This window comes from Zalophus californianus, chromosome 6, assembly GCF_009762305.2.
Source record: "Zalophus californianus isolate mZalCal1 chromosome 6, mZalCal1.pri.v2, whole genome shotgun sequence".
NCBI classification, from domain to species: Eukaryota; Metazoa; Chordata; class Mammalia; order Carnivora; family Otariidae; genus Zalophus; species Zalophus californianus.
Genome location: NC_045600.1, coordinates 12837689 through 12851835, shown reverse-complemented (window position 1 = coordinate 12851835; position 14147 = coordinate 12837689). Strand labels below are relative to the sequence as shown.

Below are 14147 nucleotides of genomic sequence, written 5' to 3'. Positions count from 1 at the left end.
CGGACTCCTTCAGACAGCTAACCTTTTCTGACTTCCTAGACTAGCACAACTCCTCTGATTTTATGTTCTCGTGACACCACACATTCTTTGTCACAGAGATGATCAGAAACATGTCTGTTTCATACATAAAATCATACACTGTCTGATTTTACTCACTATCATTAGCAAGTAACTTGAGCTGCCACATCATGGAAACTCAAATAATACTGAGCGCATGAAAAACAAATGAACAAACAAGTTAGTGCACAGGATTAGACCAAAGAATGAGCTCTATGGTATAGAGCCAAATACCTTCTTCTCAGGTTAGTAATTTTGATCTGAAGTTGAAGCTGAGTCTTTAATGAAAGAAACCAGTAATGCAGATCTGCAGCACAGAGCCATACCCAGCCAGCTCCTTCCCTCTGGGGAAGGAACAATGAGCTTTCATGAAGCAATCCCCCCCCCCTTTTTTAAGATTTTATTTATTTATTCATAAGAGACAGAGAGAGAGAGAGAGAGGCAGAGGGAGAAGCAGGCTCCCCGCTGAGCAGGGAGCCCGATGCAGGACTCGATCCCAGGACCCAGGGATCATGACCTGAGCCGAAGGCAGACGCTTAACCATCTGAGCCACCCAGGCACCCTGAAGCAATCCCTTTTAATTTGGGTATTAAATATGATTCCTGGCAACATTCCCCGGTGAAAGTGAACTCAGGAAACTTAGATGCTACCGTTCTAGAGCAGGAAAATGTCCAAACAAAATGACATCCATATATGGCCACTGTTTTGTAATCTGCCACAACCACTTAAGAATGAATTACAATGCCTGGCCATATCCCTTTCTCATATATAATTTAACCTGGGGAAAGGTTTCTGTCTTTCCACATGTGATACGTCCTGGGCACTGACCATCAGGCCACATGCCTTCCCTCCTTCTTCCCCTGTGGAACCTCATTCACCCCAAAACAGCAATGTCAGAAATGGAACCAAGCAAGAAATACACTCGTGGAATTCTGAATTTCACTTGTCCTGCTCTTGGAAACTGGTATCCTTGTCAATAGGAGAGTTGAATGTACACAATGAGTAACGCTAGAGTGGTACATATGAAGCCCCGTAAAACTGCCATCATCAATCTCAGAGAATTAGCTTCATTTCAGTGTTTAGTGCGGCACCATCATCCACAAAAAACACACACTCTCAGTGCAACAGTGAAACTGACTAACCACAATTTGGTACTTCTAAAGATTCATCTGAAACATCTGATTAATTAGACCTTAGAATCAAAAAGAAACATTACTGGGGTGCCTGGGTGTCTCATTCAGTTAAACATCCAAATCTTGGTTTCAGCTCAGGTCATGATCTCAGGGTCGTGAGACTGAGCCCTACGTCAGGCTCAGGTGCTGGGAGTGGAGCCTGCTTAAGATTCTCTCCCTCCCTCTGCCCCTTCCCCCTCTAAAAATAAAAGAAATAAAAAGAAACATTGTCCATCCCAGTAATTCTCCAAAATCTACCCTATGTGGACAGAGCAATAGAAAGCACCTCACTTGGACCATAGTAGCAGCTCAGTTCTACTCAGATACACATCAGTAAAATACAGTTTAATCCTATGTGTATCACTTTCTAAAGAGACCACCTAAAATACAATTATGTGTTTTCAATAATACCGCCACCTCTTTTGTCAAAGATGCTATTCTCATGATATGATTTAATGTTCACGATATAAGAACCATTCAATAACTTCAGCGCTTGTCACAAGTCTGCCTGAACAGGTTTTTTCCAAACAGTGGGCTGTGACCCACTAGGGGATGACAGTATCAATTTAATGGGTTCAAAGAGCATTCTAAAAAACTAAAAGAGAACCAAATATACTACAAGTATTTCATGGAACCTGTGTTTTCTCTTTATATATGCATGTGCATGTGTACGTATATATGAATGTAAACAAATCTGACCACATAGGAGGGGAAAAGAGGGTAGTGCAGAGCAATGGTCAGTACACAGACTGCCTGAGTTTGAGCCCTAGACACGTTATTTAGTAACTATATGACCTTGGGTAAAACAGTTAAGATAACAGTGTCTTCGGTGCCCGGGTGACTCGGCCAGTTGGATATCTGACCCTTGGTTTCCGCTCAGGTCATGACTGTGAGATTGAGCCTCATGGCAGGCTCTGTGCTCAGCGGGGAGTCAGCTTGAGATTCTCTCTCCCTCTCTCTCCCCTCCTCCCCCCGCTTGTGCTCTTTCTCTTTCTCTCTAAAATAATAATTATAAAAAAAAGATAACAGTGTCTCAATTTCCTCACTAGGGATAGTAATAGTTCCTACGTTATAAGGTGTGGGGATTAAATAAATTAATACAAGCATCCTGGTAGATAACAAACACTATGTAAGTGTCAGTGGAAAAAAGTGTGTGTGTGTGTTTATATGTCTATATGCATAACATAAATACACATACTGAGTTGCAATACAAAATATGCCTATTTCGTCCTATGGGTAATAATCGGAAGAGCTTGAAAGCCACTGTTCTAGATGAATTTATATGCCTTGCCTTTAAAAGGAAAATTATGGGGCACCTGGGTGGCTCAGTTGGTTAAGCATCTGCCTTCAGCTCAGGTCATGATCTCAGGGTCCTGGGATTGAGTCCCATGTCAGGCTCCCGGCTCAGTGGGGAGTCTGCTTCTCCCTCTCCTCTGCCCCTCCCCCGTTCCTGTTCTCTCTCTCGCAAATAAACAAAATCTTTAAAAAAGAAAAAAGAGAAAAAAGAAAGAAAAAGAAAATCATGCAAGTCACAGAGTTTTCCCTTCATCCCTGCCTCTTAGTTACCTCAGAGGTAAATATAAGACTCAGTTACAATGCCTGTCTCACCCCAGATGTCTATGACATCTACTCCACTTCCCTTTTATCTGGCTTTCACTCGGTTGTCGTCGCCGTCTTTTTTTTTAGGTTCTCTCTTTTTTATCTATCTTTGAAAATGCCCTTAAATCTCTTTTTGAAAGTAGGTAAATTTCAAAACACATTAAAAATAAAATGCACTTGATTTTCATATTTATCAAACAAGCATTGTTTCCTAAATTCTCTTATACAACATATCTTAATTGTACACTCAATTCCAAATATTAAAAAAATACATACCTAGAAAACTAAGTATTTCAATATAATTTTAAAAGAAAAAAAGGAGAATTTGAGCCATTTAACACAACTATTTTTTTAAATTGGCGACTGTTTTCATTTGTAAAATAAAAAACACCCAAAATTTCTAAAATTAACGAAGGTAGACAGACTAAAATAGATTACTCTTCTAAGCATGTAAGGAAAAGCTATGAATCCAAAACATGATTAAATAAATAGATGCTAAAAAGTAAGCAAGAGAGACATAGTGAAATCATATGAAATCATAAGCAGTAATTTTTATAAAAAACACCAGGTAGGCCATTTGTTCGGGGCATAAACATTTATATCTTCTAGAAGATACATAATAAAGAGGATCTAGATGAGACAAAAAAAGCGTCAGCATTCTAGATTTAATCCAATTATAGTTTTTAAATTAACCAAGGCCCTTTCACCCATTTGCTTAACTCCTTCAATGGTCAGAAACAGTAGTACAGCTGAATCAGGAACACAAATCAGTACATTTCCTCATGAATGGTGATAGCGTCGAAAAAAGACTTAGTATGTACAAAGGTTGAAAGTAAAAATAGTCACAGGATTAACTTTCTGGGGGTATCATTTATGCATATTCCATTAGTTTGAGTAATTAAAGACTAATTGTATAATAATCTTCTAGATCAGCACTTTGTATTCAGAGAAAGCACTAAGACACTACATGCATTAAACCAGCTCATAATTGCATATATGTAAGTGGCTATGGCCAACTCCTGACTATCTCCATATGGATGACCCATTTAAACCACAGACCATTTCTGACCCCTTGTGCCAAATGACTTGAAAACCAAAGATTCTGGTCCAACAGCAAAGAAGAAAAAGTTACAAAGGAAACCATGTCCAACTGTGAGGTCTAGACTTGGAAATGATTACCCATGGATGTGATTACCAGAGAATCTCACTAAAAGAAAAATACACAAAAACAAGTAAATAAGAACAACTAAGAAGCACATTCATAAATTATTCTCTTTATACCTCAACAAACAAGCCATTTCCCTAGCTACACAGTTATGTCTTAATGACCGGTGTTAATGACCATCTGTAGTAGACGTGAATTGTGCTCTGCCAGATCACACTTTTATAGGCCAGGGTACCCATACCCCAGCCGCTAGTAGCCCACAGTTGCCTCCTTCTGCCTCTGGAGAAAGGCCTAAGGTAGACAGAAGTCACAATCTCACCTGGGAGGGTACATTCCACCATTCCCTACCCCGCCCCCACCCAAGCAGCCCACAGTCAGTGACCACCATAGGCAGTCTTGCCTCACCACTTTGGCGCCAAAACTTCCCATGGGTTCAGGCTGAATCTAGACCCCAGCTTAGACCACATGCTGCTTAGATTCTTCCCCTGCTCCTTCTGCTTTCCTCACTCTCTCCTGAGAGCATTCCTCTCAGGCAATAAATCACATGCACCTAAATCCCTGTCCTGGGCTCTGCTTCTAGCAAACATGACCTAGGACAGCATCAGTAATAAATCAAATTGTATTTACACTAGGGAGACAATGTCAACCAACATCTTCATATGGAATCATTTTATGATTATGGCATAAAACACTACAAACATTTAACCTCTAAAATTTTCATAAACACCGTAGGTTTACACTGAAGCATAAGGCATAGTGGGTATATACAGATACAGATATAAACTTTTTTGAATAACAATTTTGACAATTTAATGAATACGTGCCTTGAAAATACGTATTTTAATAGGGATACTTTCCGAACACTTAAGAGAATAAAATGACAAATGATGACTATGTCATCATACTTCATAAAACAGTCTTCTGTATGATTTCAACCAAAGTTTTTCCCCTCTATCATTTCACCAGAAAGTTGCCTAGTGCGATTTCTAGCACCCTCTAGTGGCGAATTACCCAAGAGAAATAGAAGTGACTCCTTTAATAAATAAAATGTGTTTCTGAAAACCCTGCAGTAAAAATTAAAAATAAAAATAGAAAAGGCTGTCCCATCAGGAATGATTTTCACTGAGCTTGGGACAATGAGTAAAGAACTACCAGAGTCACCATTTCAAGGATGGCACTTAAGACTGAGGTAAGCAAACAAAAGGTAAGTCTCTCTATTGGATAAATAAGTGTTTTCAGGGAACAGCTTGCAAGATCTGCTATTGATTAGATGTCAGGAAAAAAAAACCCCACAAGGCAAAGAAAAAGTGACCTTCTTATAAGGGCACCAGGGACTGAGGTAGGCACAAATGGTTGTTGCTCATCAGACGTTCCTGGTGGCAAGGCATTGTGAATTCCTATACTCTGCCAGTACTCATTCCAAGGTTTCATAAGCCCAGGAATAATTCTATATTAAATGAAGACCAGATCCTTATTATTCAACTTGCAAGTTTGTATGTAATATATCTTTTTTTTTTAATGTTCACTACTCTATCCCCAGCACCCAAAACAGTACTTGCCTCTTGATAAATACATGTGAATGAATGAATCCCAAAAGCAATGGGAATGAACTGAAAGTTTTATTTTTTTTTTTAAGATTTTATTTATTTGACAGAGAGAGATGGAACACAAGCTGGGGGAGTGGGAGAGGGAGAAGCAGGCTTCCCACTGAGCAGGGAGCCCGAGGTGGGGCTCAATCCCAGGACCCTGGGATCATGACCTGAGCCAAAGGCAGATGCTTAACGACTGAGCCACCCAAGCGCCCCTGAACTGAAAGTTTTAAACAGAGAAGTGACAGGTCTAATTTTGTACTTAAGATGGACCACTCCAGCTGCAGTGTGGAGAGTAGACGAGGAAGAATCAGCTGAAAACTGGGAGATCTGTGGTGGTTGTATTTCCTCTTGCTGGACATATTTTAGGCTTTACAGTAAAATATTTGTTAAGAAATAACATTCACTTACATACCAAGCTAATCTAACACCTTGGTAATGCATTATATTAGCTCATTTAGAAGCTGGGCTTCTTTCCCTTTCAGTTACATAAATAGCAGATGTTTATACAGCATTTACTATATGTTAGGCAATCTAAATATTTTATTACTCATTTTCTGTATATTATAGCATAAGACTGTCAACCTAAAGTACAAAAAGGGTGTTCAGAGGGGCAGCTGGGTGGTTCAATCAGTTAAGCAACCAACTCTTGATTTCGGCTTAGGTTGTGATCTCAGGGTCGTGAAATCTAACTCTGCATCAGGCTCCACGTGAGGCATGGAGCCTGCTTAAGATTCTCCCTCTCCCTCTGCCCCTCCCCTCAACCCCACCCACTCATGCACACATGTGGTTCTCTCTCAAAAAATAAAAAATAACTTCAGTTGAAATTACTCCCAGATATGCTAACAGAGTGAGTGACTATATGGAAAAACTAATTATCCCTATAAAGAAGTCCTAAATAATTTTGTTTTTCTAATTTAGGGTACAGCTTTACAGTAGAGTTTCCTATTCAATAAATAACCACAACTGATGGTTATCTAGCAATTGGCAATTCATAGCCATTCTTTTATTAATCCTATAACAACATTGTGAGATAGGTATTAATGACTTATGTCAATAGGGACTTAGGCTCTCAGAGTTCAAGGGATTTTCAAGATTCAAACCTGAATCTTGTAATGGCATCCTGGATACCCAAGTACTTCACAATTATGAATGCACCAAAACTGGAAGATGAAATCAACTCAGCTGCACCCTTTATGGTTGGTTATATGGCAAAAATTAGTTATTTATTTTTTTGGCATAATGACAAAAGATCTCCAAAGTACAGGATCATGTATAATGAACAAAGAAAATTCCAAAAGCTAAGACCATCATGTTCCACTAAGCATCAGAAATACTACGGCACACAATGGGTACACTTAAAGACTTTCCTCACCTATACTTGGACACATGTCCTAGAGAAAGCAAATGGTTAAAAGTAAAGCAGCAGAAAAGGAGAGAAATAAAGAGTATCAGTATTCTCACAAACAATCCAAAATTTCATCAGGAAACAAGACACAGTTGATTCTTGAACATGGGTTTGAACTACAAGGGTCCACTTATAAATGAATTTTTTTAAATACAGTACAATATTGTAAATGTATTTTCTCTCATATGATTTTCTTAACATTTCCTCTAGCTCACTTTATTGTTAAATACACAGTACATAATACATATAACACACAAAATATGTGCTAATTGATCATTTACATTACCAGTAAGGCTTCCAGTCAACAGGAGGGTATTAGTAGTTAAGTTTCTGGGGGTTCAAAAGTTATACCTGGGTTTTCAACTATGTGCACCCATCCCCCACATTTTTCAAGGGGCAAGTGTAATTCTAAAAGATGAACCAAAGCTATTTCCTGGACTTGGAAGTATCAATCTCAAAAATAATGCTAGAGATAAGAGCATGAAATATATACTCGTTAAACTATTATTATGCTTCATACTGTTATAAGCTATGGAGACGGGGCAGGGCAACAGAGATGGACAAATATATAGGGATGATCCCAAGAGCTTACAATCTAAAAGAAAAATAGCAGATATGAAGGAAAATTCAAAGAACCACTCAGTGCTGTGTTCTCTGCAAAGGACTTTCAGTGCCCCAATTCAGAGAATGAATCAATCTGAGCAGGATTTAGACAGGCAGAAGAGAAGAGCACTAGGATAATGGGAACAAGATAAGACAGAGCATCAGAATATGGGAAAAAGGATGCATAATTGTAGGGAGTAAAAGAAAATTAACCAGACTAGAAAGTAGATGGAATATCAGGGTAACTGGACAAAAAGAGACAAGAGAAAACAAAGCTAAGCCTGAAAGCAAGGATTTGGATTTGAATTAATTAACTGGAAAAAAAAGGCACTATAAATTCTAAATAGGAGAATAGCACAATAATGTTGAATTTTAATGAGGACGCATACCATTTATAACAGAATATATGTAAAACGCATAAAATGGAAGAGAGAACTTGCAGAAAGGCAGAACAGTTAGGAAAACCCTAACAACAAACCATGTACAAGGTAATATGAGTGACGGCATTAGGAACAGAAAAGGTCAATCCAAGGGTCGTTTTGAAGGAAAAATTATAGGATTTTGTGAGAAACAAAAAATAAAAAGAGAAAAAAATAAATTACTTCCAAGTTTCTATCTTAGGAAACTGATCAACAGATCAGTGACATACCAACAGAAACAAGACAACTGAAAAGAGAAATAAACCAAAGTCTGTGTAAAAGAGAAATTTTTATTTTATTTATTTTTAAAGATTTTATTTATTTATTTATTTGCGAGAGAGAGAGAGAGAGAGCATGCCCACGAGTGGGAGGAGGAACAGAGGGAGAGGGAAAAAGCAGACTCTGCACTGAGCACAGAGCCCGATGTGGGGCGTGATCCCATGACCCTGAGACCATGATGAGCTGGAATCAAGAGTCCAATGCTCAACCAACTGAGCCACCAAGGCGCCCCAAAAGAGATTTTTAAATGAATATTACATGCATTTAAGTATGAGATCAAAAAGCAAATCTTTGATATTGTAATATTCCACAAAGTCTTCAAGATATTGGATGAATAGCATTTTATATAGTTCAAAATACATAAAAATTAATTCATCAGAAGAATTTTCAGTTTCACTTCCAAAGAAAACCTGGCATGACACATAAAGACATCTGATGAGGCTTTTCTATTATTCTAAGTAGTGCTGGAAAAAATTATCTTAAAAAGGTAATGAAACTGAAAGATTAGTGGTGAAATTTTTGAATAAAAATTGAGATTTTATTATATTCATAAGAAAAGTTTCCACCTACTCCATTTAGTCATCAAAAATGTGATTTTAAATACAGAAATACCTACAATGACATCTTAGTTATTCCATGTTCTCATAAGAGCAAGCACACTGTCAGCTGACAAAAGGAAAAGCAGTATCCACAGCTAACAATAGACCAATAATATGACAGTGAAAAAGCATGAAATGAAAATGCCAAGGTAAAACATTACTAACAATCTCTTTCCTCACCTTTGCAAAACTGTCTTAAGGACCTGTGATCACACCACTCAAAAAGCTGAGGCAGGTAACAGGACAAAATATTAATTGTGTTGAAAGAAAGTATACACCAGGTTTGATTTTATAAATTTGATATTAAAAATCTTACATGTTTGAAACTGGCCTCTAATTTTTCTCCCTCATATTCGCTTAGTGGTTTTTGGAATCAAAGTTATACTAGCCTCATGCAATGAACTGGAAAGAAGAATCCCACTTTTTCTATTCTCTGAAAGAGTTTGTGGAAGGTTAGAATTATCTATGTCTTGAATGTTTGGCAGAACTCATTCTTAAAACTCTTATCAAGAGCTGTCCTATTTTACTTACCAATTTCTTTAACAGTTATAGGACACTAAGGTTTTCTATTCTTTTTTCAATTGGTTTGGAAATTTACACATTTCAAGATTTGTGAGCATGTTAAAGTTTGAGGAATAGTACCTCAGAACACTAATTCCTATCACCTCCCAAACTGTATGCTATTTTTGTCCAATAATTCAGTTTCCTTTTTTTAACCCCACGATTTCAACATTACAACTATGGTTTTTTAGATTTTCTTTACCCACCAAACCTTTTTGCATTTCAGAAACTCTCCTGAGGTTACTTTCCTTGTCCCTACATGGAGATCTGTTAGAAATTCTTCCAGTGAGGATGTGTTGGTGGAAAACACACTCAGCTTCTGTGTGTCTGAAAAATAGTTTTGTTGGGTATAAAATTCTAAATTAACAGGTATTTTCTCTGGGAATTCTGCAGGTATTCTTCTTGTCTTCCAAGGCTTTCATGGTTGCTGCTAAAAAGGCATCTGTTTGCCTGATCACTGCTCTTCCTTCATAAATAAGTCTTTTCACTCCAGCTGCTTTTAGGGTATCTCTCCTACTCTGGTGCTCATCCCCTTCTCTATGATGTATCATGTAAAAGTTTCCATTTATTTGTCTGCTTGGAAATTGTTCTGTTTCTTCAATCTGTGAATTCATATTTTCAATCAATCTTAGTAAATTCTCAGCTACTACCCCTCCTCTATTAGCTCCTTCTGGGATTCTGATTAGACAAATTTGTATCTTCCCTCTGTCCTCTATGTCTTCATCTCTCTTTTATAAATGCCATCTCATTTTTCTCCATTTTGTATTCTGCCTATTTTCCTCAAATCCATCTCTCAATTTGCTAATTCTCTTTAGCTAGATCTCATCTGCTAGTAAACCATCTACTGAGTTTATAATTTGCATTATTTTTCACTTTTAGAAGTACTATTGGTTCTCTTTCAAATCTGTCCAGTCATTTTGTAGTATGTCTTTTTTCCTGAATATTACCATCAAAGTTCTGTTTAATTTTAAAAACCATATAAACATATGTATCATATTTCATACCTGATAATTCCAACAGTCTGGTGACTTGCTTCTCGGATGCTTGTGATCATTCGCAATTAAGATCATGTCTATAAAACTTTCTTCAGTACTTCTTTATGGTCTAGGTAACAGTTCATTCTTTCAAAGAGGACTTACATTTGCTTTTCCTAGGCACCTGGGAATACTACCAACTTGGTACTACTGTAAACTAAATTCTTACCTATTTTTTGTTCTTTGGGATCATACAAATGTGTACAAATTCAAGCTGCAAACCTGCACAATGCCTGGCTTTTGTTGTGAATGCTCAGGGAAGGCTTCTGTTTATTTTTTTTATTCTCTTCACCCAGAGCCAATGCTGAGGCAGGAAAACTTCCTCTGCGGCTCCCTTTGCAGGCTGGATTTTCTCACTTAGTCTTTTGCTAAGCAGTAGCCTTCTCTACCTCTTGGGAGCCTTAGATGGTATCTCTCATACCAAGCATAAAAATGGGAAATCCAAAGAACTAGCTCACAATTTACTGGTAGATTTCCCCAGAATAACCTCTGCCTTCAGGGAGCTTATATAGTCTCTAGATTCCTGCTCCCACTTTCTTTTTGGATTCCAAGGATTTTCCTTATTCTTACCAGCTGACCTAGACCATAGAGTAGACTTTCTTTAAAGGCATTTTATCCAGCACTTTAGGAGTTTAAAAATGAGGGGGATTTTTCAGGATATGCAAGCTGTCATCTTATCAGAAAGAGAACATACACTGCCTTTCTGTTTCTACTTATGTATTTGGAATATACTGCCAAATATAAAATTGACAGATCAAGGAACAGAATTAGTTTCATGGCTTTTGTTACATGTTATAAAATTCAGTGATGAAAATTAATTAATACCACATTTTAACAGGGGCTTGAGAAGATTTGTAGATTCCATGTCTATTTTGCTTCAGAAAAGTTATCTAATAATATTAAATGAAAGTTTTTTGGTTTTGATGATATCTGGAATAAAACATGATCTTAGTCTGATCTGTATAACTTATCTTCTAAAAGAACAGCTACAATGTTGGTAAGGATATAGAGATATTGAAACCCTCACACACTGCTGGTGGGAATGTAAAGTGGTGTGGCGACCTTAGAAAAAGTCTAGTAGTGGGGCGCCTGGGTGGCTCAGTCGTTAAACATCTGCCTTCAGCTCAGGTCATGATCCCAGGGTCCTGGGATCGAGCCCCATATCAGGCTCCCTGCTCTGCGGGAAGCCTGCTTCTCCCTTTCCCACTCCCCCTGCTTGTGTTTTCTCTCTCTCGCTGTGTATCTCTCTGTCAAATAAATAAATAAAATCTTTAAAAAAAAAAAAGAAAAAGTCTAGTAGTTCCTCAAGAAGTTAAACATAGAATTATCATTTGAAATGGCAATTCACTAATATATACCCAAGAGAAATTAAAACTTATGTTCACCCAAAAACTCATACATGAACACTCAGAGCAGCATTGTTCATAATAGCTAAAAGGGAGAAACAACCCAGCAACTCATAAATGGATAAACAAAATGTGGTATGTCCATACAGTGGGATATTATTAAGCCATAAAAAGAAAAGAAGCAGTGATCCATGCTACAACATGGATGAATCTAGAAAACCTTATGCTAAGTGAGAGAAGCCAGACACAAAAGACCACCAATTACATGATTCAATTACATGAAATATCCAGAATAGGCCAATCAAAAGATAGAGAGAGTAGGTTAGTGGTTGTTTAGAGCTGGGAGGATGGTGATCTTGGGAGGTAGTAAAGGGTTCACAGTTTCTTCCTGAGGTAAGGAAAATGTTCTAAAATTGGTTGTGGTGATGGTTGCGTAACTCTGTAAATATACTAAAACCACTGATTTGTACACTTTAAATGGATGAACAATAAGGCATGTGATTACACTGCAATAGGGCTATCAGAATAAAAACCATGCAGATAAAACAAATTCTGTGGCTATAACATAAATTGACCTGAAAACCCTTTGACAAAATGGCACAAGCACTATTTCCAAGGAAATCCAGTCACCATACAATTGTGACCCCTTTTCTCCTTTGAGTTGATACTGCCTTTGAAAGAGGAAGCAAACGTAAGGATAAAAGACATGATTTTGGTATTCTGAAAGCATGATTTCTTAGTGATATGGTAGGATGAGGCTAGTTTGCTTTAAAAATACATCTTTACAAATGATCTGAAGGAGAGAATGCACAGTAAAATCTCCCAAGCTGACAATTATACGATACTCTTCCTGACAATAAGACACTTAGTTGATGAAAATAAATCATAGGGTTTATTCGCTGGCAGCTGTAGAAGCTGGCTCTACACAATATGCTAAACTACTCAGGAAAATTATGAAGAGCTTGTATGGCAAGGCCCGAGGCATAAAGGCTCAACACCAAATGACCTAAAGACAAATTACATATACATGAGTATGGGAGGGCAGTGCCTGGGACTGATTTTGGAAGCCCAGGAGAAAGGATTTTTCTCCTGCTAGAAGGCTTGGCCCTTCGGAAAGTATGGGCGGATACGCTCATATGAACAGCGGCAATCCCTCCTGTCAGGGGCTGGGAATCCAGGAAGGTAAAGGGGCCCCTGAGAGCGTGAAGCTAAACTCTACTGGGGAAGAAGAATGGTCTATCCTTTGAGGTTCTCGCCCCACTTCCAGGAAAGAGACAATAGACCTGCTGAGGATAGGGAAAAAAAAAAAAGAATTAAAATCCTCCTTTTCACTTCTACCTGGAGGATGGAAAATAAGAGTCTCAAGTTCTCACTGCGGTGTAACTGCAGAACAACACATTCCAGAGGGAGAGCAGAGGAGAGGAGGTGCACTCCTGGCAAGACGAGCTACATAACTGGTGGGCCTGTTGCCAAATCAAAGCGTGGGGTGCCTTGTTCACGAATCATTTAGAATCTCAGAACAGTGACAGCAGAGCATTACACCTAACATGGGGCTCTTCTGAGTGTGGGGATGGCTGCAACTGCACGGGCCATACACCCAGGAGGCCCTGACTCTTGAGCAGCAAGAACAGCAGTAGCAAAAACTCAGGAGGCACAGAAGAAAACCAAGATCATCTAAAATCCTAACACCTGAGACTGATACCATTTTGGTGTATATTCCAGAGAATTTCATATATACACATAGACTGTTGGCCCTGGAACAACATAGGTTTGAACTGCACGGGTCCACATATACATGGAATTTTTTGGGTAAATACAGTACAGGACTGCAAATATATTTTCTACTTCTTATTATTTCTTAATGACATTTTCTTTTCTCTAGCTTTCTTTATTGTACAACTACAGTATAGAATACATACAACATACAAAATATGTAATTGACTGTTTATGTTATTGGGAAGGCTCCCAGTCAACAGGACGCTATTAGTAGTTAAGTTCTGGGGGAATCAAAAGTTACCCACAGACTTCCAAGGGTGCAGGGGATTGGTGCCCATAACCCCCTGTATTGTTCAAGGGTCAAGTGTACATGGAGACATTGATTCATACCATTTTTTATTTCACAGAAATGGTATAGTGTACATTCTCTTCTGTAGCCTTTTTTTTAAAGCTTATTACAGTATGGAGAACTTTCAAAAATGTTAAATACAGATCATTTCAATCCAATTGTATAGATTATAGAACATAAAGATCCATGTTCCATTTAACCAAACTCATATTGTTAAGGTTTCTGAAGGGTCTTGGGTTTTTCATTATCAA

The 14147-nt window shown here is 38.0% G+C and overlaps 1 protein-coding gene across 2 annotated transcripts in view; it reads right to left on the bottom strand.

The window, feature by feature from the left end:
* Nucleotides 1-14147, bottom strand: part of RPS6KA5 (ribosomal protein S6 kinase A5) — a 178490-nt gene that overhangs the window by 111588 nt on the left and 52755 nt on the right. The window lies entirely within an intron of this gene.